This window comes from Vespula vulgaris, chromosome 23 (genome assembly GCF_905475345.1).
Source record: "Vespula vulgaris chromosome 23, iyVesVulg1.1, whole genome shotgun sequence".
Taxonomy (NCBI): Eukaryota; Metazoa; Arthropoda; class Insecta; order Hymenoptera; family Vespidae; genus Vespula; species Vespula vulgaris.
Genome location: NC_066608.1, coordinates 1591803 through 1615795, shown reverse-complemented (window position 1 = coordinate 1615795; position 23993 = coordinate 1591803). Strand labels below are relative to the sequence as shown.

At 33.2% G+C, this 23993-nt stretch overlaps 1 protein-coding gene and 1 long non-coding RNA gene across 10 annotated transcripts in view; both read right to left on the bottom strand.

Annotated features, from left to right (window-relative positions):
* The window catches only part of LOC127071788 (uncharacterized), a 37489-nt gene extending 36394 nt beyond the window's left edge, over positions 1-1095 (bottom strand). The window contains exon 1 of the long non-coding RNA XR_007785223.1: positions 738-1095. This is a non-coding gene — a long non-coding RNA (uncharacterized LOC127071788). The remainder of the gene's footprint in view (positions 1-737) is intronic.
* The window catches only part of LOC127071768 (dopamine D2-like receptor), a 125392-nt gene that overhangs the window by 91824 nt on the left and 9575 nt on the right, over positions 1-23993 (bottom strand). The gene's annotated exons all lie outside the window — the stretch shown is intronic.

The window sequence follows — 23993 nt, the reverse complement described above, 5'->3', positions numbered from 1 at the left end:
AAAGAAAGTATCGGTGTAAAAATTAATTACGTTCTATTTTCATTCATATAACAAAATTATTAAGTACGTACTATGTATATATATATTTTTTTTCTTTTTTCTTCGAGAGTAACGAAAATCATAAAAATAAATCTATTAATTCAGCGTCGCATATCTCTTTGTCTTTATACTACAAGGTTACTTTTGTAAACATTTAGAAACTCCTCGATGATCGTCTATATATATAGATATATTTTCTTTCTTCTTTGTCCTTGAAGAGTAATGAAAATTATAAAAATGAATCTATTAATCGAGCGTCGCACATCTCTTTGTCTTTATACTACAAGGTTACTTTTGTAAACATTTAGAAACTCCTTGATGACCGTCTGTTTCACTAAATCGTTTCCTACAATTTCCTAAACTTACATTAATTCTAACTTCAAGGACGATAGATTAAACTAGGAGAATTGATGAACGATCGACGATTTTCTATATTCATTCGCCATTATAAACGTCCTATTACAACGAAACTAATATTGCAGTTGCAGACATTGACTACACGGATTATCGTTTTCTCTTCATTCAGCATAATTAGATATATATCGACGTGAAACTTTGTATTGTTATAGTTGAAACGCTTTGCTAATATTGGACTAAACTGAACGTGAATTCTCGTACGCTTATTAATACGCAGTATATATATATATATATATATATATATATATATATATATATATAGAAATTGAATGTAATATTACCTGAATTTATATCTTGGAATTTTTCTACTCACAAATGTAAATGAACTTCTCTTCTGTCGGGAGATCCTTCCTCTTTGGTTGTTCCCGTTGAACTAAATTCGAAGGACGTACTAAGATTGTATTTAATACTCTTTGTAAATGTATATATATGAGAATAAAGTTCTACGTAAATACACGAACAAAGTAAACAAGGTCAAAATCGATATCTATATATTTACATTTACTCATTAACCTTTACATGACTCAGTGATTGTTATGAACGTTATCTAAGACGTACAAATTTTTTCTTTCAAAGACTTGGATAGAAATTATATAAAAATAATTTCTTTGTAATCGACTGAGAGGAAAGATAAATGAATATATTTAATCTTGAAAAACAATTTTGTTATATCATTTTAAAAAGTATAGAAAAAGACAAAATATATCTTTTAATATCTCGAATAACTTAAATCACTTTTATAATTATTTTAGACATAGAAATTAATTCGATACCATCAGATAGAACGTTTCGTAACTCTGTTCTAAATTATAAAAATTCTTTTTTGCATCGTATAATTGAATCACGGTATCAATCTTAATTTAAAAAAATATATATCTATATATGTGGATACATTTTTATTAGAATAAAAAAATAAATATATTTATGTATTAAATATAAATATTTATATTTAAATTGAATATGATAATTTCTGTCTTTTCTTTTCTTTATTACTTTTAATAGAAATAAATAATCTAGTTAAAATGTAAGGTATTATATAGATGTATAATGTCCTTTAAAGAAATACATATCTATTACGTTTTATTAATTCTTTGTCTCTTGTTGATTCTAAAGATTCTGAATCTTTCTTTCACAATCTTACTAGCTATAAAAGTTTTTAATTAAATTTCCCTCGACATAAACTTCGCCATGTTAATTCTCGAAAAAGTTATTCAATCGTAGTTATTCGAATTGTACTTCGTAATTTGTCTCCTATCACGAGGATTATTTCTATTTCTTTATTTTTTCTTTTTTCTTTCAGCTTTGTAGTCCTCGTACACGACTTTGCTTTTCTTCAATTCGTTTCTTTTCGAAGATCGTATTTTCAGTTGGAAAGCTAGTGAACAATGAGAAAATTTGTTTTATCGAATGAACCGTACATGGTACAAGTAGTTACACACAAAGTGTACCACAAATTCTATCGTTTCTACCTGAAGTTACAATGGAATGGAAAACGAATGGATGTACAAAGAGGAAAAACGAGGTAGAGAGAAAGAAAGAAAAGGAAAAAGTCAAGGGAAAGAGTTGGAAAACGATAAGAGAAGAAATAAGGAAATAAAAAACGGCAAAGAGAAAAGATAAAACAAGTACCTGTTTCTTTCGCAGTAAATGTGAAAAAGCTGTTAAAAAGAGAAATCGCAATTACATGATGCTTTCGATACGAAATACTTAAAAAGGAATGTCATTATCGAAAAGTATCGACGATACTTCTGTTAGTTCTAGGAACGCGTTTGATATTTAATTCACGATAAATTGAAAATAAGTATCATTGTAAATTCAGACAATATATAGTTAATTGTAAAAAGTATCTGTCCCATGTAAATCGTCTTTGAAATTAATTTCGAGAAATGTCGAGAGAAATATGTTCTTTTTTGCTTCTTATATTCGCATTTAAGTCGTCATTCAACTGTACAAAAATATCTCATATCAGTTTTTACGTTTCTCTCGTATCATTTACTTTCGGTCGTGTATTAAAGTTTCTTTCCCAAAATGTCTCTCGAAATATTCAATATATAAAAAGCAAGTCACGGAGAGTGATGCTAAAGAGGTAGAAGGATATCGAGGTAGAGAAAAATACGAAAAATTTTCTTTCTTCGCACTTCGATAAATTTATGTCGCTCGACAGCACGTCGTTACGTCATTCTGTCGAATGACGAAGAATGCTCGCCGTTAAGAAACGTTCCCAAGTGGTTCGCAAAAAATGACGAGAAGCCAACACGTCATAAAGCATAAAGCTTTGTGATTTAAAAAACGAAAACCAAGTAAATATCTCGATCGTGTCCTCTCCAACGAAATAATTTTTGCATAATTTCATCGATTCTTTTTTTCTTTTCTTTTTTTCGCCTTCTTTTTTCCTCTCTTTTTTTCTCAAATAAAAATATAAAATCGTTTGAAAGAGAGGAACATCGAAAAACGTTAAACGTTGAGACATGTCCCAATTATATCTATTATTTTTACAAAAGATTTATAATAAAGATCTATTTTAATATTAAAATTTTAATTTAATAATAATTAATTCAATTAATTTTCAATTTATTTATTAATTAACTTAACTCAATATTTAAATTTGAATTTTTCTTTTGGGAACTGTATCAAATCAATTTTTTTAATTAAATTTTTGTTTGATTTCATAAACTATTTTTGCGGTGTAAGAATTCCTCATGCATGTGCATGTAATATATATACATATTCATGTATGTATATATATATATATATATGTATATATACACACATATATATACACATGGAAGTATTTCGTCGTAGCATCAAATTATGCATGCGCGCACAACCAAACCTGCAAGTCCTTCGTTTATATTTGTGAACCCTTTGAATTCACGTATTTCGCAAAAAGTCGTAGCCTCCTCAACCCAAAGGATGTTCTCGTGGAAGCGTTTCGAATTCGTGCTGAGAAGAAAAATATCTGGATGAAGGAAAAGATAAATATGAAGAAAAAAAGAAAAAAAAGAGAAAGGAAAAGAAAGTATTTTACATTTTGAAAGTACAGAAAATCTTTCTACCCCTTTTTCTTTCTGTTTCCCACAAAATAACTGTGATTCGTTTTTCAACGAAATTCCCCATAATGATTAGAAAATGGCGATCTAACAAATTCCCATTTTCTGGACAAAGAATAATTTTCAAGAATAATACTTTTAATAATTATTCCGATATGATTATAATATTTAAAAGAATTTGTATTATTTTAAACGGTCACACGTTTGTGCGATAGAACGATATTTATAAAAAGTATATAATCTAAAAATCTAACGATATCGTCGTGCGATCAAACGATAATCTTTAACTATAATATTTATAATAATTATTGTAATAAATTTCATTCGACAATTAGAATTTTTATTATTTCACGTTTAAACGAAATATATCTTTTATACGAAATAACAAACTATCCAAAAAAAAGGGATAAAAAGAATAAAAAGATTAAAAAAACCCGTAGAAAAAAAGTAAAACTAAAAAAGCAATTTCATTCAAAGATGAAAAAGAATATTAAATAAAAATTTATAAACCAAGAAGAAGATGAGAAAATTGTGTGAACGGATAAATGTACGAACAGTCCAACGTGATATCGTATATCGTATACATGGTGTACGTATTTAGTTTCTAACGAAGTGTACAGCTATGTCGCTAAAGCCGCAAAACGTTGGTACTGAGAACCTTGTAACGAAGTGGTCGGGTTCAACTAAAAGTTTCGTCAAAAGGGAATCGCGACGTCATTGGCTTTCTAATAACGTATACGTTAAATCCAATCGATTTGGATTATATTTAACTCTCATACTTTTATGCTACATGCTTTTTCGTTTCTATAATATATAGATACGTAAGTGGAGTTATAATCATAAAATAGTTAGATATATCTGTATATATATACATACATGTATATGACAGCTAACACAGGTTTGATTTTTGCATGCTTTATAAAGTAGGAATATGGAAAATGACGATCACTATGTTTCTTGGGCATTCCTGAAACGTAACGGAAACCACAAGAGATACGGTCACGTTGTTGAACTTCTCTGGAATGGCATTAGGTGGCATTAGAGATCGGGTTGGTTTAATCCGTGACGGATGAATCACGGCTCTCTTGAATCCGCTTTCAGAGAAGTCCATGAAAAAGGTGCACGTTGGGAATCTCTAACGAGGTGAAAACATCGTAGATACTTTGTTAAAAATCTCCTCAAAATGTTAATTACTTTGTTACGCAGACCGAAATATATATATACATATATACATATACTTTTCTTTTTCACAATAAAAGCTTCGTTAAATCCCTGCGATTTAATATTTTTTTTTCCATGTCTTCAACACAATTACTCAAAATTATCTTATTATTAGTAAAGTAAAAATTATTTTATTACTTATACTCAAATATATAGATTATTTTTTATATATCAAATAATTTGTATACATCTACTGATATAGATTTATAATTTATATTGATATACTTTGTGAATGAAAATGCATAGTACAGTATAGCATACTTATAAATAATACACTATACTGTTGTACTACTTATATTATTACTATTTAGTATATTTTATACTGTTTATATACCTTTTATAGATATATTTTCAAAGATATCAAGTAACAATTATGAAACGAAAAATATTTTGCGACAAAAAAAGAAATGAAAAAAAAAATATATAAAATTGATCAAATACAGAAATATAAATGTGTCACTTCTGAATAACATGACATTGTACAGGATTAATAAAAGAGTGAATTTTTTTCTCTCTCTTCCTCTTTTTTTCTTTTTTTTTTTTCTCACCACGCACGAATCACATTTAATTAACGTAAAAGATACGATCTTTCATAAAGATTATTTGTATCATACACAACGTACGTACGATTCGATTTCATTTTCATCATTTTTCTGAAAAGAGGTTTAAGGAATAACATCGAAAAAGTTTTTTGAAGGCTCGGCAAGAAGCATATCGAGAAGCGTCAGCGTAAAAATGTTCTTAAGGATCTTACGATGTCCAAGTGTCTTAAAACTCTATTCTCTACCTCTAACATTCCCATTAAAAAGTTTTTCAGCAGTTTACGCGAAAATGATAATGCGATTGTCTCTACGTTCACCTACGAATTCAACCCATTCTCGTCTTCCTCATCGACAAAAGTACTTCAAATGCGAAAATTGAAAATAAAAAAGAGAAAAGAAAATTAAAAAAAAAGAAGAATTAAAAAGAAGCCCTTCTCGTTTTTGCCATATCGAATTATACTTTCTGTCGATTTATCTAAAATCATTCCTTTATCAAATTTCCTCACTTCTCCTTTTTTTTCTCTTTCATATCCAGGCACGTATTTTTAATCACGTTTACAACAGCATCGTGCCAAATTTCAACCTGATACTTTCTCACTTTTCAAATTTTTAAACTCGCTCTATCGAGTGATCACGAACAAAACGAGACGGCTTTTTCATATTCGTTTTTCACGGTTTTACACGTTGCACCGGTCGTACGTACGTATGTGCGTGCGTGAGTGCGTATGTGCATGTGGGTATTTTTTTTTCTTTTTTTTCTCTTTCCCCCTCACCCCTATATCTGTTCACATTTCATTCGTGCGACATGTTCGGACATTCGACGAATTTAATCTGAACGGTACTATTGATTTGCTCGGGCAAAAAACTTTTCTATCACACGTATTTAATGAGATTAACACTCCGTTATTAAGAATATAAAAATAAAAATAAAAAACGCTACAAACTAACTAAAAGGATTTCAATATTTCACATATTTTTTTAAAACGAGACCAAGGCACATGCGTTATAAAAAAAAAAAAAAAGAAAAGAAAAACCAAGAAAGAAGAAAAGAAAAAAAATCAAGATAAAACGTTACTATTCCATCTGATAATCTTCGATAAAGATTTCATTAAGAAATTCCTGTATAAAAACGTTGAAAATACTCTATGTAATAGAGATAGATGTTATGATAGGTCCAACGAACCAATTTTCTATGTAAAATGAGTAGGTAATGGGAAAAAAAAAGGATAAAGTCTTCTCGCGTCCTTCGCCAAGGACCTATGATAAAGAGAAGATGTCCTTTGAAAGGGAAGAGGACGTGTGCGAGCACAAGGCTTCCTTTTTTCTTCGGTAGTTGCGAACACTTCCCGTGGGAGCCCTTTTGACATCGGCTCGGAATCTCTTTGATCCCGTAGGCGGAACTCTACCATCAACAGGTGAGCGAGACACTCTCTCTCAACACAGCTACACGTTGTATATAACGAAGAAGTCGGTAAGGGACGACCCGTTGAATAGGCAAACTTCGACGTGTCAAGTTATTTTTATCATCATCCTGGAAAATAACAATGGACCCTTATCGAGATAATGTATGTGTCATCTTACCAATTTACCGAAGACCAAACCTATCTATACCCCACCAAGGTATTCATTTTTTTCCATTTTTTTCCTTTTCCCTTAGGGTTTTACCATATTTTTATAATGATTCAAGTACCAATTATAGGCTTTTTATTAATGATAATTATCGATCTATGTATTATATAAAAAAAATTTTATTAGTATGTATGTATATATGGTCAAGTGTTTAGATAAAATAACTTGGACGTGTCAAGTTATTTTTATCGTCGTTCATCCTGGAAAAAAAACAATGGACCCTCATCGGGATAATGTTTGTTTAATCTTATTAATTTACCGAAGACCAAACCTATCTATATCTTTCCGAGGTATTCATACTTCGTATGTTTTATCTTTATCTCTTTTTTTTTCTTTTCCCTCAGGAATAGCATTACTTTTATAATGAGAACTGAATATCTACATACCTTGAATATATTGATATGAATTTCTTGATAATATTTATTGATCGTTCTTATTGATCAATGCATTATAATAAAATTTTACGATAAATATATAATCTATTGCTTAGTAAATATATATGATCGAATTATGATTAATAATTATAATATTTTATTATAATATAATATTTTGTTATAATATATGCCATAATATGTTATAATATATGATCAAATTAGTATAATTATTAGTCATCATTCACATATATTGATCATAATAATGATTATAATTATTAATTCAAAATTACTTTACGAATGAAAGAGATAAAAATAATTATTAATGACGTTTTCCTATTGTCATCGATAATTAAATAAATAAATGTTTCAAAATATTCGATAAATCAGATCAATCGATTTTTATGATGGAAACCAAGTTTCGATTATAACGATGGACGTACATTTTTTTTTCCTTTCATCTCTCTTTTTTTTTTTTTTAACTTCGTTCAGAATCTACATTCAAGAAACTTCATTCGCCGCGTGAAGCTCGAAGCTCGAAACCAAATTATTTCCTGTCCTCGAAGTCGAAGGGTCTCGTAAATAAACGACGATTTATATCCCTGGAGAGCGAAAGCAGTAAAACTCGATAAGTCAGTAGTACCCTTCGTGAGGGCGTATCCCGTGACAAAAGGTTCGCGATTAGATCGATCCAAATAATTTTCTTTTTTTTTCTTATTCGTAACTGACCACACAAGTCTCATAAATAACTATGTTTTTCGATCATCACGTTTTATATCACGATATTCTTTTATAATCTCGAATCTTTTCTCTCTTCTTTTCTTCTTTTTTTTCTTTCCGAAACACATCAAACTGTCATTAACTTATAATATATTCTTAATCTTTTTTTTTTCCTTTGTTCTTTTCTCTTCTAAGTCTAGACCAGAATATTAAATTTCACGATAAGATAGGACCGTTCGATTATCGAGATTTAATTAGTCGATCGGTCGAAGTCTAGCGAGTTTTACTGAGGTGTATATACTAGAACGTATCTGAGAGTTTTCGTAAAATGTTTTTCCATCCATCAGAGGTCAAAGTTTACCAAGTACTTCTTACCGTAGGAAAGCTATTTGGTGACTCATTCATCATACGAAAAGCGTTATCAGCAAAAATGCACGAGAAAGTATAATGAACGTTTACATTTCTTACTGTGGTGCAGTCATTTTACTTTCTTCTTTTTTCTTATGAATTTTTCTCATTAATTTTACTTAACTATTATTATTATTTTTTTCCGATAACACACACATATATATATTTATACATTATCATTTAAAAAAAAAGGTATACATATATTTTATTTCGTAAATAAAATGCAATTATTTCTACTTTTAGACTGAAAACAAAAGACTTAACTTGCTCTCACGAGTTCAGACAAATGGAATTCGAAAGCTATATAGTTAGGAGTCGAAAGCAACTAAGACCGTAGCGAATTGAGACAGTAAATCTAACAAGTTTCACGATTACCACTCGTCTATCCCCCAACAAAAGTGAAAAACAAAACCGAAATGGTCTGTTGGACATCGTTGGTCGAGAGAAAAAGGAATAGACTGATGTGAAAGAAGAAGAAGAGAGAGAGAGAAGAAAAAAAGAGAAAAAAGAAATAGAAAAAATAAGAAAAAAGACAAATGCTAAGGGTCAAGAAGCGAAGTGGACACATTTCCAATGGGAAAAGAATCACCGAGCGAGCAGTTTCGAATTTTTATCCGAAAGTTAATGTTACGGTCTTTTGGTCAAACTAGATTATAGACTACTTCGTGAAATAAGAATTTTATCAAGGTCGTAAGATCTCGAGAAAACGTTATTAACGATGATTTCTTCTTTCTCTGGTAAAAAACCTTTAGCTTTCAGAAACCCAAACAAGATAATGCAGAAAGTTTCGATTTGAACGTTCGTACATTCCGAGTGCTACTTTGGCTTTGTTCCAACATAAAAGCCACGATAATGAGAAGGGTTGTCCTCTGGTTCGTCGTAGTTGTTTCGAAACTGGGTCGATGTATTTTTCCCTCCGCCTTAAAATAAAAAAAAAGAAAAAATAAAAAAAGAAGAAAGAAGGAATACAAGAGACAAGAAGGAAACAAAAGAGGAGAAGAAAAAAAAAGAAGAAAAAAAAAAGGAAGTAGAGAATAAACATCATAAAAGATCATAATTAGTATATATACAATATATATACATATATATATATATAGATATGTACATATATTCAGTTCGTTCTCCCACCAGTTTTTCGTCTCATTCCCATAAATATAATAAAGATCGTCTTTGCTTTTGTTCTTATGTTATAGCCTTATCCTAGGGTAATTGGTGGAGGGCAGGACGGTAGACGTGAGTAACGCGAGCGTGAAATAGAGATACAAAGGGTGTTTTGTAAGAGGCGAGATGCGAAAGGTCTATGCCGTTAAAGCTTACGCGATTATGCTAAAATATTTATTCTACCATAAAGTATTAGCCAAGTCGAGCCGTCTAGGTGTACTGTGTCATTCTACAAATAAGTATACGTGTATATATATATATGTTCATACGTACGTACACATATACGTATGTGTGTTTGAGTATGTGTAATATATATATATATATATATATATATATATATATATATATATGTATATATATAAATATGTAGCGAACGAGCAACACTACGTGTGCTCGATAGCGCAAGAATATTTTGTAAAATTAGACGCGCATTGATCGACGACATCCACGTGCTATCACGTTCACCTTCCCTCGAAAATATTCCGAAGAGAAAACTCTACCTACCCTCGGTCTACCCATATATGTATATGTGTACGTACCTACCCTACGTTCGACGACCGATCCAATAACGTTCGAGTCACAAACGCCATATATGTATAAGGCATATCAATAATTTTCACGAAAACTTCCCTAAGGCCTTTTTAAAGATTTCCCTTTAATCTTTTTTGCCAAGAAAAACTTTTACCTTGGCAAAAGTGAAGATACAATGTACCTTCCTATTTCTAACTTTTCATCGTTCGCAAACAATCGCGAAAACGTACTTTGCCGCTTTCTTTTTTACCTGTTTGTTGTTTCAAAGTAACAAGAAAATACAGAAGACTTATTAAAAAAATTCTTTTATATTTTCTTCCTAATTTTCTTCCGGAAAATAATTTTTTTTCTTTTTTTGTCAAAACATTTCGTACTTATTTCTTCCCCCTCCCCACACACATACACACGCGCTCGAAAATATACATGAAAATTTCTTCTTTCACCGTTGCGAATTCAACTGGAAATAGTATAACGACCAATTAGCACGCGAATATATCTACTCGCATTACGGTAAATCTAGTTCCAACCTTTAAGTAGCTTTCGCCCTTAACGCATTGTGGTTTTCCTATAGTATCACACCGCCAAAGCTCATTGTTGCTATTCCAGTTTGGAGAAACTCCGAAACCTTTCTCTATGTTATGCTTCCGACTACGAGACTTTCTCTCTTTCTCTCTCTCTCTCTCTCTCTCTTTCTCTGTAGTTTAATGTGTTTCTTGTACTCGGAAAATAAATAATTAAGAATACCTAACTACATACATCTATAGAGAAAAACAACGAGACATTTATGATTTCGGAATATTGATCAGCTCTTTTTGAAAATAGATTCAAGTTTTTTTCTTTTATGAGACACTTACTTTATTTTTTTTTATTATAACAGATAATAATAATAATAATAATAATAATAATAATAATAATAATAATAATAATAATAATAATAATAATAATAATAATCGATCGTATTAACTCGTTGACCTAATTAGCCATCGAAAAGAATGGTCGAACTACGAAAATATCTTTTCGCGGTTAGACCGAACGTCAAAAGCTATTTTAAATGACGCGTATTTAACGTTAAACGCGTGGCTATTTGATTTTATGATTCATGAGAACGACATAGGATCTTCCGTTGTAAGTATCGCTGCTTGAAAATAATTGATAGCCACGAATGAAACGACCTCGTTAATGCTAAGCTCGAAGATTTACTACAAAGGATGTCTCCACGAACGGTGTGATTTATATAAACGATATCACGATACTATACGGGTAACTATAAAACTTATTTATACGTTATGTCATTCTTTAGAAATTATATGAACATTTCAAATGTCAAAATAATTCAGTTAATAATCATTAATGTCAAACTATAATTTATTTCTTAACCAAATACAAAATTCTCGCGAAAAAACAAGTTTCGAGTCGTCACGTACGCATCGTTCTTTTAAATAGAGATCCTTCGTGATGCGAACGTTCGACGAAAAAGAAAGAAAGAAATAGAAAAAAAAAGAAAAGAAAAGAACAACGAAGGATATAAAAACTTATATCCAATTGATACAGTTTTTTTGATACGTGAAATGATTAAAAGCTCTCGAAGCTGTTAACAGCCTCATATGCAATCGATACTCTAAATTACGGCTCTATATGAAAAGAGCGTATAGATCATCAAAGGAAAAATTGACGAGTTTTACGTCGTTGGTTATATTAATCGATAGTAATCGCGTGAAATCGATAACACCGTAGCGATGAAACGTAATAAGATGGAAATAAAGTGAGACCGTACGATGGAAGTGTCGGCAATAGATAGGATAAAAGAGAAAAATGAAAGGAAAAAAAAAGAGAGAAAAGAAGAAAAAGGAAAAGAGAAAAAAGGGGGAAGAAAAAAAATTCAAACGAAAGTTTCTATCGACGAGAATCAACGGGTTAACACGCAAACGAGCCATTCTGGTCGCCATGTTGCAATTAGCGAGTTAAAGAGTAATTACGCGTCGGTCTGCTCGTCACCGTAGCTACTACTATACTCATCATCGTCGACGACACGATTATCCGTCGTTAATGACTACCACACTTTACTACTACCACCACTAAATCATCATCAGTATGTGGCGTATATGCTTATCGTACTCGCATAACACGCTAGATGAGACCGAGACCGAGAGAGAGGGAGAGAAAGAGAGAAGGGGAGAGAGAGATAGAGATAGAGATAGATGTCTATTATACGTAGATAGACGTATTCTCTCGCTTTAGTTCCTCATCTCTAGCTAGAAGAAACCAACCGGTTGGAGCGTGAAAGTGATAGATCTAATGAGTTCTCGCTGAGTCTTCCTGTAGATTGAACATCTCATGCGTGAACTCTTCCCTCTTAGATCTACTCTACTATTTCATCGCGCAAGAACCACTTTCCACGTCTCTCGCTTTTTGCCGCATTGAGAGAAAATCCAATGCGCTATGTCGGTCGTTTAAATTTACAGGAACCTTATCCTACGTAACGTATCCTGTCATTCTGTTATATAAAAAAATGTATATATATACATATATATAAAAAGAGAAAAGTGATTGAGCAGCTCGTCCGAAACATATCGTTCAATTTAAAATATTCTCTTGATTTTGAATCGATTTATTATATCGACCTGATAATTAATTATAAGATGAATCTTTTTATATCTATTAATTTCAGCCAACATTTCGATACGGTCTGCGTTGCATATATCAGTTAATATCCTTTATATTATATTTTATCGAACCATACGCACAGCGTGTAACGAGTTCGCTTCATTGCACCCGGTTATCGAATGGATCAATAATGTCTCGTAAATTGAGACTTTGCGTAAAATTTCGAGAGAATAATGAAAATATTATTTATGTTGATGTATATTTTAAATGAGAATACACACACACACACACACACATATATATATATATATATTGAAATTTTAAAAAACACGTGTGATATTTGTATATATCATTCTTTTTCTGCTTCCCTAATTTTTTTTCTATTTTTTTTTTTAATAGAAACTTTTCCAAAAATATTCTTGGAGGATAGAAAAATCTCGTCTAAGAAGATAAAAAAAGTAGAATAAATCAAAGTTTGTTATTAGAAAAGAGAAGAGAATAATGCTTTCGACGTAGTGCCTCTCGTGATTGTTCGTCCTGCGGAACGAACAAATGCGGCCTTAAGTGCGATGAAGAAATTCTCGGGGAAATTACTCACTCTTTCCATGGGCACTTCGTAAATCGGCTGGGAAATCATTCGCGAACAGGACTGACAAATGAATCTACCGGTAATGGTATGGTCGGATCAATTTGAAATAAAAAAAAAGAATAAAAAAGAAAGAAAAAAGGATTCAATTCGCCTGAACGACTCAATCACAATGTTCTATTCTCTTGTCCATTTCCTTTAATCCTTCCTATTATGAAAGTTCTAACCAATGAGGTTAGATCATTCATACGAATTAATGGACCTTATGATATATATATATATATATATATATATATATATATATATATATATATAAATAATTCCAACATACGTGAATAGATAAAAAAGGAAAATAACTAATATTAGAAAGAAAAAATAGAGAAAAAAATGAAGGAAGGAAAGAGGAAAAAATATAATAAAGGTAAAAGTAGGCTTCCAAATAATCTTACAAGGTATATCCGTAGCGATAATACTACACCATATGTATATATATATATATGATAAAACGTTGATGTTGAATTTTAAGATACGTATGATGATACGGAAAATATACGAGTAGAAGCGTATTTCCGTATAGCCCCTTAGCGTCTAACTCGACCAAGCGCAAGTAGTAAAGGTGCACGACTAAACGTCCCTTGAATATCGTCTATGAAAGATCGACAACGAGCGAGCATAACGTCGGGGGTGCGATAATAATTTCCAGTGGCATAGGCACTGTAATATCATATCTAATATGTTTCGACGGGGATGCACACTTTTTTCTTTGTGTGTTACTCTTTTTATACGTACGTATATAAATATTTTTTTTAATCTAATTTTTATAAATAATTTGTTAAAACTAACTCGCCTGTAACAATATATACATATTGATATTTTCATTAAAAACAACTCGTTTATGTGAACAACGAATATCAATTATTTACAAAACAATCTGTATAATATAAGAATATATAATAAATAAAATTACGTGTAATGACAAACTACTAACAGTTCGTTTACTTTCAGTGCATATCCACTTATTTTCATCCCCCTTTATTTCTTTTTCCCTTTTTTTCCCCGTGTAAATAAATTTCATCCCTTACGTGTCTACGTTCTTCGTTCTACGTTCTACGTGTTATTCACGAACACTTTCAACTTCACGCAGTGGAAAGTAAAAATCTTCGAACGTCTCCGTTTCTTCCGTTTCTTCTTTCGCTGTTCGTAAACTTTTACGAGAGAGACTCTCCCACACTTCTCTTTCCGCAAATTTAATTCGAACGAAGCGTCCGCGTCGTTGGCACCGCGACGGTAGAATATAACGTCGGCTTTAATGCATTTGCCGTGGAGAATTTCAGAGCATGGAATTTCCTTTCCCCTTCCCTCCTCACCCTCTCTACCTCGCTGCCACCCACTCCCACTCTTCTCAGCAACGTTTCAGCATCGAGCGTTCAACGTCGACGCATATATATCTATCTATACATATGCATATATATATGCGCTCGTGCACGCATATATACGTACGCGTACACCACAAGGTAGGTATATTTTATCAGCAATACTTTCGCCAAAAGAAAAAAAAATGAAGGAAAAAAAAAGAAAATAAAAAAAGGAAAAAAACAGAGAGAGAGAGAGAAAGAGAGAGAGAGAGAAGAAAGAAGAGCGAAAACGAATAAAAAAAGCAAGTCGCTTTTCCTCGCAGTGACAGCCACGACACAGGCCCTTTTCATCGCAACTCCGTCGACCCTTTGTCCGTGATCCATCCTCCTGTGCATTAATTACCACGTGTTCGTTCCAAAAAGACGACTGCTTATACGCGTCATGTGTGCAACCATATGTGTGCTCCAGTTAATGTTTTTTCTACTGTCTGTCTGTCTTACTAGAGAAAGAGAGAGATAAAGAGAGGGAGAATAAGAGAGAAGGAGAGAGAAAGGAAGAGAGAGAGAGAAGGATTAACGCTTTTCCAGAGATTACATTTTTTTTAGGTCGACAGAGAATACCTTTTTCCACGATAACGATAAAATTAGCAAGATGAATATGAAATCTATATGTTCATCGAACTTGAAAATCGATAATTCGAAGATCGTTGACAGAGAAAGAGGTACAGAGAGCGAGAGAGAGAGAGAGAGAAAGTGAAATGTGTTCACACCGATAACGAACGTTCCTTTCGTTCGCACTTGAAGAATATAAGTAACGTATCGAAGAAAAGTCCTTTTAAGATTTCTCAAACGAATTTCGATTATTCCCCGTCTAGGGATAAAGAAACGACCGCCCTTCTTGGACTCGAATAGGGAATCCATTTCCATTGAACACGCCCACGTTCGAACGAACGGTATCTCAACTTTCGACTTTAATGGAATCCCTAAGAGTTGCCTTTGTCGATTTTCTCCGATAGGAGTGCCAAGGGAAAGGGTGCCAAGTACCCTGTTCTCGGTTGAACACCAGACGGTACCGAATAACTCGGATAAAGTTTCGATTTCTCGTGTTAAGAAGGAAAAAAAAAACAAAACGAAACAAAACAAAAAGAGAATTCGGATATACACATTCGTATATAATCGAGTCTACATTTCTAATACATAGACATCATCCATAAAACAAATACAAATAAAGTCCCTATTTTGCCTTGATAATCCGTATTAAGTGTAATGATAAATATAATATATTAAGTAAATATAAGAGAGATTATATTAAGTATAATGATAAGTATAATATATTGAGCAAATATGAAGTATAATATAAGAGAGATTTAGCATAAAGATTGTCATAGTATGGTTCCGTGTACAATAACAATGAAGATATGCTCTCAAAGATGATGCGTGTAATATCGAGCGATAATGCTCAAATTTATAGAAAGAGAGAAAGTGTACGTGTGTGTGTGTATATTTAATATTCTGCTTCGTTCAGCCAAATGCGTTTTATTTACGCCAAACTAAAAACGAGCAAAAAGAGATAAGGCACTCTCCAGTTTCGAAGGGTATACGATTTTCAGGAGATTAAACAAATCGAGAAAGGGAAATATTCGACGGGACAATCTTCTAAGAGAACAAAAAAGGAGAGAGAAAGAGAAAGAGAGAAACTATAAGGGATGAATAATTATTTTTTCTCAACTACACTTCCAATTGAATTTATCCGATTTTTTTTTCACCCCAAATCCGTCGCAGGCCCCAGGCCGTCCCTATTTCACGCGTTTGCCCTCTCCCTCTTAGTCGAGAAAAAAAGAAAAAAATATCAAGGCAACATGGCTGCGAAAAAAGGAAAAATAGGGTTTAACATTGCACATTGCGCCAGCGTATCAGATCAATCGAAGAGTCGATAAATCACGTGCCACAACGTCGACGTTTAATTTCATATTATCTATCGAATTCTCGGTTCTGGTCGTTACTTCGTCGAACTCGGCAACGCGTTAATAGGCACGATTTTTTTATCGCTAGCAGCCTGTCATTTATTTTATTATTCCTTCGAGAATATAATAGCACGAGGAAAGGAAAAGTAAAATAAGGGAACAAAAAATTGGGGTCGGCATTCGTGATCATCGAAAAAATAGGGGAGGGAGAGGGGTGTGATTGGATAAGAGAAAAATGAAGAAAAACATGAAAAGAATGAAAAAAAAAGGAGAAAGAAAAACGGATAACGTTGGCTATTCAATCCGACGCCATCGTTAGTGTCCACAAATCCAAGAAGGATTTATATACTTACATATACGTGTGTATAAAAATATATATATATCCATATAGATTTTTTTTTATTTATTATGTCGAGGGATGCACAGGCATCTCTTGATCGATGCCGATGCGGGTTTCAAAAAATACCTTTGAAAAATAGCATGCCATGAACAAAGCGCCCTCTCGTTTGATTCATTTCCTCGTTGGTCGAAATTTATGCGCCCAAATACGGATTAGCCCCTTCCTACCCCTTCCCTCGTCTCACCCCTTCTTCATCGAATAGTCTTCTTTCAAGGACAAAGTCTCCTCGCCTCGCTTAGGCCAGACAGACTAGTCATGAGTTATGTCATAAATTTCGACGATATGATTTTTCTATTTTTCAACGTACGTTTTCAAGGAAAAGAAATTTTTTCTATTTTCGATATAAAACGATATATCACGATTCTAATTATTTCTCGATCGAATAATCGAAATGCTTTTAATTCAATCAACTCAAACGTATCTTCCATGTTGGTTACTATTATTATCTATCAGGAAAAGGAGGTACCTATTTGCCGAAATAATTATTTAACGTTAACGTAACGAAGTTTATGCAGGGAATAGCATGTTCGCTTGAAAAGCCTAATTCACGTTGTAACATCCAAAAGCTCTATATAAATGCCGATACGGTAGGAGGTCACGTAATCTAGATAGATGAATTCGTTGAGAGAATTCAATTACAAGTTAGTTAATGGCTCCACCCGTTTACTGTGGACACCATATAGGTTTAGACATCAAATACCTCAAGACAAAACGATTTTATTAATCCGTCTCTTCAATCACTTTGCTTTGTCCTCTTCGAAAACTTCAACCTTTCGACTTTTTTCTTTCTTTTTTTTCGTTTTTCCTTTGCTTTATTTTTTTGTTCTTTTCGTTTCCCTCCATTTATCTTTTTCTTCCTCTTCTTGAGTCATCAAAATCGAAGGGGGAAGAAAAAAGAAAAGAGAAAATAAAAAGAAAGAAACGAAGTAACTTTTACTTTCCTTTCTTTATCTATTATTCTTTCTTTATCTATATACCGAATGAAAAACGAACGTACACGATCCTCCTAACTCCAGTCGATCCATTAACAGTCCCCCTACGTTTCCCGCCGTAGAAAATGCCGAAAACTCTTGTAAAGGATGGACCGGGGCTGCACGAAGCGTGAAATAGTCCGTATATAAATCTTGGAGTTTTTCTTTAGCGTGGTAGACAGAACGGTTCCTATGTCCTTCCTATTGGCAAAAGCATTGATAATACGAATATCGAAATCGTTCTATACGATACACGATTCTTAACGGCAGGAAATTCGAAAAGGGAAACGTAACCTCCTGTACGAGTAGGTGCAGTACGATAAGCCGAGCTTTGAAATCAATTTGACTTGACCCTTAAACGGTACACGATAAACTCTGTACGCTAAGCTATACATATATACGTGTAATATATATATATATATATATATATATATATGTATGTGTGTGTGTGTGTGTGTATAGATCGAATCACCATCGGTCCGTGCTAGCTCTGATGTACATGCTTGTCACCGATTTATCAAGGAGATAGTAATCGAATTTCTACGTAAACCATTAAGGGATATATAGGAGGTTAGCTTACACATATGATATATGACAAATATTTCTCTCTGGTAATAACAAGTACAGATATAAGATACCTATCATCTAGACAATTTGCTACCCTTCGACCCTTCGAGAGACATGGATCAACGAAAATGGTGTATAACGACGTTTAGCCTCTTTCATGATTCATTTCGGGCACCTACCTCACTTCACAAGATTGTCTTCGAAAACGATTAACAACTACTTCCGCATTCTCCAACCATCCTTTACTTCTACACGATAATAAAGATCTTTTGGATATCTCGTCGTACGATTATAACGAAGAAGAGATGAGAGAAATATGCGATCTTTTTGGAAAATAAATTTGAGATATTACAAGAATTTAAATATAAATTCAAGAGGACAATTTAATTCTTAGTTTAAGATTATCGTAATTTCAAAATTGTATATATATATATATATATATATATATATATATATATATATAAAGTCGACTGAATTACGATTAAAAGAAGAAAAGAAAGAAAAAGAAAATTGATCGCAGGTGATACGTATCGATTTTCGTCGACGAAAGAATGCTACTACCTTGTAACTGCAAATCCTTAATCTCTTGCAAATCAAATCATTCTCTGTCCGCTTTTGAAAAGTTTGCTATTCTCACGAAGTAATCCTCTTTTTATAGGCGTAGTGTCAAGACTCCACAGGTGCTTGGCAAGTTCTCAAAGATCCGGAGTTTAACGACCGTCTTTACGTATAGTTACAGATATACAGAAAGAGAAAGGTGAGATATAATGAAAGTAAAACAGAAAAAAAAAGAAAAATAAAGAAAAAAAAGGAAAACAAAATCAAACAAAATCAGAAATTCTAAAGTTAAAAATATAAAATTTCGACGTATGGATTATTACGGCACAGGGATTGGAGAGCAAAGAAACGGAAATGAAAGTGATAATGGAAAAAGGGAAGGAGAAAAAATCGATGGGTAAAGGTGTAAAAGAAAAGGAGTATGAGAGGGAAAGGAGGATAAGAGGAAAAGGAGACTCGATGGTCGAGGATGTGTGCGTTTGGCGTGAAGAGTACCGTCCTTCGCCTATAACGCGATGATTTATCGCGAGTGCACACTTCCTTACGCGTTCTCGGCAGTGCCCTTTTTTGTCTGTTGGTCCGATCTCAAACTGGAATGCATGAGAGTTTTCTTCATCGGGCACGGATTTATGCATCGTTTACCAACTCGACTAGAGACAGCTACTTTAATCATATTTATAACTCGTAGGAGCCGTGCTGTTGTCCGTGTTTTCTATCGATCGTTCTTCCTACGAGAAAAAAAGAAAGAAAGAAAAAAAAAGCAAAAATAAAAAGGCCGAAAAAAAAAACTAGAAAGAACAAAGGTGCTTACTTGAAACGCCGACGATTTGTAAGAGAATTTTTTTTTGTTATGAAAAAAAGAAGAGAGAGAGAAAAAAGAAAAAAGAACGAAAGAGAGAGAGAGAGAGAGAGAGAGAGAGAGAGAGAGAGAGAAAGAAAGAATTGCACTACGACCTAAACCTTTTCTCCTCTCAAGGACGTAACTTTTTCCTTCTCTTATCTTTTCGACGCTGGTACGGAATCCCTTAAGAAAAAAAAAGGTAAAGAAAAGGAAAGAAAAAAGAAAAAAAAGTGATCGCGTTCGCCCTCTCGAAAAAGTTATTAATATTCATATATGGCTTGAAAATTGTTGGCAAGTTTTAGCGCGATTCCAAGGATGACGATGAGAACGACACGACGATACAACGAGCTAAACTCGTGTCTACACAGGCAAAGGCACAGTCAAAAGTAGTAACGTAACCCTCGACACGCTTGGCCCAAAGTAATAAGCTTGCATGCGATCGAGTGGGTGATCTCCGTTATTAACATAGACCTTGCCCCAGAGCGATTTGCTATCCTCTCTCTCTCTCTCTCTCTCTCTCTCTCTCTCTCTCTCTTACTCTAACTCTGGCCTATTCTAACCTACTACTCGCTTTAACTCGCTCGGATCGAGACCACCCTCGATAGCTCGAGTGCCTATCGTTCACCGAGGAATAGGGTATAGACTTAACTCGAAATTACCTGTGGTCACGCTCTCCTGTTACAACCAAATGCTTCTCTCTCTCTCTCTCTTTCTCTCTTTCACACACTCTCTCTTTCTCAAATTTTTCTATTTTGCTCTTTTTCTTGATCTTTTTCTCTTTTCGCTTTCTTTTTCTATTCTCCGTCTCTCTTTTTTCCTTACTCTCAACGTTTCCTTTCTTTCCTCCTTAACTTCATCTTACGTATGTAATGTATATATGTATTGTACCATGGTTAAATGCCAATAACTCCTTTGTTAGTGTTAGGATCGATAAGAAAAAGCAACGTAACTTGCCTCAAAGCCATTCAACTGTCAGAAGACGAGTTAGAATAGAGATACACCCTTGTCTAAGGGAAACTCGGAAAGGAAACGTGTGAAATTTACCCTTGTCTTCGTATTCTCTTTCTCTATGTGTGTCTCTCTCTTTCTCTCTTTTTCTCCCTCTCTTTCTGTTATTTTATTCTCGTAGTCACGTACTAGTATTCGCTCTTTCGACACCCAACAAGTCATTTTTGTCGATAGAAAAGAATAGACCATCAAAAAACATTTTTATCGCTATTCAAATCTCGATTCCCTTCGACTGAAATAAATTTTCTTTTTTGCGAGAACCAATTAACAACAATTTTTTATCAAATACGTATCGTTAGAACGATTAAAAATACGAGAAAAATATTTATCAGACTTTGTAATTATCTAATCTCTTTTGTCATATTTTCTCATTAAAGTTCATACCAAACGTGCCAGAAATCTTTTTCAACGGCTTGTGACACGAAAGAACTTGAAATGAAAAGAAAAGAAAAGAAAAAGAAGAAGAAAGAAAAAGAAAAAAGAAAAGGGAAAAAGGCAACGCAAGTCTTGAAAATATTCTACTGGAATTCTAGGCACGAACTCGCCTAGGAGTATCAATTTCTCTTCTAGTGTTAAAGTAAAAATCCTTGGCACAAAGAAGAACAGTCAAGGGGTATGAGGGTCTGGGGGTGAGCAGGGTGGGAGGATGTGGGTGAGGGGTGGCGAGAATGGGCTGAGGGGTTTAGAAAAGGCGAACAAGTTAAAACGGAAGGAGAAACGTTATCGTGAAGGATCAAGTGCTAGCAACTTTCGAGTTAAAAGAACTGAAAAATGCTCGCATCAGGTTGCAAAATAAAAATGCCAAGAAATTCTTTTAATCGGCGTTGATCTAATAATGCTCGGCACTAAACTTCTTTTTTAGAAGGTCGGGTCAAACGATTTCTTCGTTGCTTTCAAAATCTTAATACTATAATATTGCCGATAGTATAGTATAGTCACGACGTGAAACCTTGCACGAAACTTTGCTATGAAATTATTTTGCATGAAGACACTCGAGAAAAAAAAAGAAAGAAAATAAGAAAGAGAAAAGGGAAGGAAAAAAGAAAAGAGAAAAGGAACGAGGAAGAGAAAAGAAACATGAAGAAGAGAAGAAAAGGAAAAGGAAGAAGGGGAAAAAATAAAAAAGAAAAAGGAAAGATGAGCAGCGATAAAATCGTTTTGCGATATAAAATATGCAAAGACATTAGTCATTTCTCAAGCTTATGCTAAAAGTCCAGGACAACGTAGGAGTCAGTACTACTGACAGGAAGAGACTAAAGTGCTCCAACCAAACAGGACGCTTAGGTCGTGGCATTATCGTCGTGGTGCATTACTTGCACGAATGTGTCGGTAAATCGTTTAATGCGAAACTCGTGAACGACCGGTTAAGCGGACGAAAGGAGGTTTTAGCACGTTCCATCTTGTTTACATTCGACCAGAGAGAGAGAGAGAGAGAGAGAGAGAGAGAGAGAGAGAGAGAGAGAGAGAGAAGAGAGAGAGAGAGAGAGAGAGAGATAAAGAGAGAGAATCTCGATTTTATCCTTTGAATGTATGTAGGTGCCCATAAACGACACCAGTGTTCGATACGTGAAAATAGTACGGAAAAGGAAAAGGGATTATCGATGCCTCATTGGAATACCTAGTTCCCTGTATTCGGCTATTTTCTCCAAAGTATTTGCTCGTTACTTTGATGCATTAACATCGACAAATATTTCGTTACTTTTTTATTTTATTTACTTGTTTTTCTTTTTCCAAAGTTTTTTCTTTTATTTTCTTTCTCTTTTCTCTTTTCGTTGACCATTGCGCGAGAGCCCTTTCTGTTCTCGACGTAACGAAACATTTAACATTTAGGATAGACACATGTTTTAAAAATGAATATAAAAATTTCACGGATACTTATTTGAAAAAAAAAAGAAAAAAAAAAGAAAATTGAAATTTAATTCAACGATAATGAAATATATATAATCGGGAATTTTTTAGATATTGAAGATCTTTATATCGATCATCGTGAAAGAAATATAATAATAAAATTATTTATCATATTGTAGTAAAAAGAAAAAGGAAAAAATAAAATAGAGGGAAAGAAAAAAAAATTTAATACACAGATCGATATAATATCTATGAAATTATTTCGAACGAAAATAAAGGACAGATACTGTGCTGATAGGAAATTCAACGACAAAGAGAACGCGCGAGCAACTTTAATTAACTAATCCTACTACTATCGATTCGATCTAAGCACGTGTTCGTCCGCTCGTTCGGTCGCATACTCGTGTACGAAGTCATCGAGATATCGACGAGCAACGACACTGAGTAATTTATAAAGCCATATTCGCGAGCTACGCGGCTGTGTTAGAAAATTCTTCTTAACGCAAGAGACGACGATAGAGTTCTCTCTCTTTCTCTCTCTCTCTCTCTCACGTGCCGAAGCTAAACGTAATTATTTAAAGCTTAATGTTCCATTATTTTCCATTCTTTTCCATTCCCGTCGACAAAGAAAACGAGAAAGGAAAGAAAAAATAACAAGAAGGAAAAAGAAAAAAAGAAAGAAAGAAAGAAAGAAAGAAAATTGTTGGTCTAGTTGAAAATTGAAACCGGACAATTACTTCGTTCGACAAATTGCCTCCATTCTATGCTCGTAAATGGCCATTCGAGTCTATGTACCAATTGATTTCCTACGTATTTTATGCGGCATGAACTGCGGGTGCTACGCGAATACGCCTTACAAAACGTAACCATAGAACCAACTATTATCAAAAGCGTTTTCAACTAGTAACGTCGGACGTGGCTGATTATATATTTCATCGCGATCAAATAATAAACTTGGCGTCGTTTAAATTGCATCTTATAAAGAATTAAGATGTCATTGAAGAAAGAGAGAAAGAGAGAGAAGTGCTTTTTAACTTTTCCTTTACGATTCAATTTTTTACCATATTTACAAAAAAAAAAAGAAAAAAAGAAAGAAATATCTATATAACGAAAATTGTCATAATACTATTAATAGGATTATATTCTAATAAGTATAACTCATAATTAAAAAGTATCAAATATTTTGTATGTATAAAATAGGA